This window comes from Peromyscus californicus, unplaced genomic scaffold, assembly GCF_007827085.1.
Source record: "Peromyscus californicus insignis strain IS unplaced genomic scaffold, ASM782708v3 Scaffold_12__1_contigs__length_115047231, whole genome shotgun sequence".
NCBI classification, from domain to species: Eukaryota; Metazoa; Chordata; class Mammalia; order Rodentia; family Cricetidae; genus Peromyscus; species Peromyscus californicus.
The window spans coordinates 39,171,659-39,174,798 of NW_026294413.1; the positions used below are offsets into that span (position 1 = coordinate 39,171,659).

General features: G+C 36.1%; 1 non-coding gene across 1 annotated transcript; it reads left to right on the plus strand.

Moving 5' to 3' along the window:
* Positions 1-2,030: 2,030 nt before the first annotated feature.
* LOC128108075 (U6 spliceosomal RNA) lies at positions 2,031-2,136 on the plus strand. Its single transcript, XR_008217292.1, has one exon. It is a non-coding gene; the product is annotated as a U6 spliceosomal RNA (small nuclear RNA).
* The last annotated feature ends 1,004 nt before the right edge of the window (positions 2,137-3,140 follow it).

Sequence of the window (3,140 nt, forward strand, 5' to 3'; positions counted from 1 at the left end):
CTTCTTCCAAGCTACACCATGTTAATATATTCAACACCAAGATCCTATCTAATGCCTTGAGACTGGAAACATTGAAACAATAAACCATTAGTTAACAATATCAATGAAATTAATGCACAAATCTGTGTTTCTTAACTATGAATTGTATTATTTAAGTATATTTTATATAGTACAATACATAATTAATTTATCTGTATGTATATGTGTGTGTGTGTGTGTGTGTGTGTGTGTGTGTGTGTGTGTGTGTGTGTGTCATGGAATAATTACACTTATGTTTGATCGTGTAATTATGTGTCAGAATTTGATTCAAGTAAATTTTCTGTGTATCAAAGTTCTTCCTTATAGTACACTCATTAAGTTCTACTTTAAGAGAAAATATAGAATGCATTGCCTCAAACATGTTTGAATGTATTTTTTTCAAGTAGTTGTCTTCACAGGTGGTTACTAATATGAATGAAGTAGAAAATGCAGTGTAATTGAGTAAAATGACTTCTTTCCCACCTTTCACTGGAACACATCTCATAAACTCTAAAGTTTGAGAAGATAGAAGCCACCTGAACGAAAATCCACCAACCCCTGATATTTAATTGCTGAGACTATGAAAATCTGTTACAATGTGAAATACCTCAATCTCACAGTAATAGAAAATTAAAGAATGGGAGTACTTTTCTAAGCTGATATGGAAAGTTCTACATATAACTTAACAATGCTTTGGCATTAAAGTCACTTTTAATTGTATATTCTTCGCTTGTTTCTTTTCTGGCCCCAACTCAATCAAATACAGCAGAAATAATGTCTTTTGTCTATATTTCCTATTGACAGTGAATAAATATCAGGCCAAGTATAGTGCAAACACAACTTGTATTTAGCTCACCATCTGCCGTAAAGAGATAGGATGAACAAGTTTCGAGGGGGCTCATTCAGCCGAGCCATCAACAGCTCTTGTAGTAGTTCCCCAATCCAGCTGTGCTTCCTCATCAAAGGGCCTCACTGAGGTCACAAATGTGTTTAATTTTCTTTCTAATTGTATTTTATCACAATTTGTTGTCTTCTTATACAAAAATTTTCCTTTACTGGTACTTGAAAACTGTTCTCAACCATCAGTCTGTCAAGGTACACCCAGATATTGATTCTGGGGTTTCCAAGGCCTAGAAATAGCTATGCAAATTTTTCCTACTTAGATACTGTCTAATAGTTCCCTGAACTATGGCAGGTGGAATTATTGTACCATTTATTTCAAGATGAAGTTCTATACATACAAATTCTTTATTTGACATTTTGCTTTGTATTGTTGTTAATTTTCTCACTTTCATATGCCTTGGCCTTTGACAACATCAGCAACTTCATCACTCTCAATTCCAATTCCAAGATGTAGAATGCAGTCAACTGTGAGAACAATGAACTTCGAATTCTGCCCACATTTTATCCATGTTAACTTACCACTCACATTTGTTCTGAATTATTTATTCATTCATTTATTTACTTACTTTGGTAGTGAAAACTCTCTAGGCTTCAACAGCTTGTGGATACGAATGGTGGATATGGTTAGTTTAATAAGGCACCAGTATCATATAAACCCTCATGTATGGAAAAAAAAAAAAAAACACCTCAACCTCAGATTCATAGTGACAGTGCCAGTGCATCCTAAGTCATAGCTCACCTGCTGTCTTCATCAGTACATCATTTTTTCCCTACCCACTCCTGCCTCTCTCTCTCTCTCTCTCTCTCTCTCTCTCTCTCTCTCTCTCTCTCTCTCCCCCTCAGGGCCCTGACGCTCATGCTGCCACACAGGGGCTGCAGTGCCACATCTGTCTTCTAGCCACATCTAGTGTGGACTTGAACTACAGTCAGCTTATACTATCTCCAGTCCTTACCATAGAACAAGGCAAAAATATTCCTGACCAAACTCTAGCCAGGCTTCTCTAGGCCCTGTTCCCCAAAAGTTAGCTTTGTACTTTGCTTCTAAGTTCAACCTTTGATCCATCAATTGTTAGAAGCGTGTTGCTTGGTCAGTTTGTACAGAAATGCCAGTGCTCACTATAGCAGTACATGTACTAAAGTTACAATGATACCAAGGAGATAGGTATGGCCTCTGCAAAGGAAGAAAAGTAAATTCGTGAAGATATATATATATCTTCAGGAATTTACTTTTCTATATATATTCATTCTCATTCTCAATCTTGTAATGTTTCAGCAATTAAGTCCCTCAAAGAGATCTGAAAAAATCATAAAGAATCATACTATTAACCATTTACCAAAAAGAAAAAAAATACATGTAAGTCTCTCACTCTCATATGTGTGTGTGTATATATATGTATAAATATAGAGATAGATAGATATAGATATACATATATGTATATATATATATATATATGTATGTATGTATGTATATTGTGTATTCTCTTCTTGGCTAGCGATGTCTGTTCCAAGAACAAAATATGACCAGAGAGCCAGACATGAAATGCCATCTTTTCAGTTTGTCAGGGTTATCCAAAAGACTCCTAAAACATATAGGCCATTGCTATTTCCCTACTTAACCCACAAAAGTGGAACTTAAGTTCTTGCTACTTCAGATACCATGCACTTCACATACAGGGCTCAGAGGCACCCTGAGCTGGAACTGACCTGATTTGCTTCTAAATACTAGCTTATATACTAGCTTTCATAGTACAGAAAGCTCCACGCAAGCTTCCAAAGGAGAAGAGCAAACAACAATGTTACCCATCTATGACACCTAAGAACCACCACAACAAACAACATAACATGATAATCCTAAGAGTGCAGTAGGGCATGTATATGTTGGTTGTAACCAACAGCTCTCTAATTACTCTTAAGACTCAATCAACAAGGGAGAAATAAACCTAGTACTAGAAAACTAGCTAGCTACCTGAGACTAGTTAAGTCACAAATCTTGGAAGAAAACTTATAATCACCACTTTGTTAAAACAGCATTAATACTCACTACACTCTAAACATTGGTCCTTATACACACTGATAAGTGTAGTCCTTACCCACCATCAAGGAAGATGCTCGCTGAAACAGAGAGGGTTACAAAAAAAAATCACCATTGATCAAAATGCAGAGTTGTAGACACCAGTCCCAAAACAACTCCCATACCTAAAACTCAGCAAACATTACAG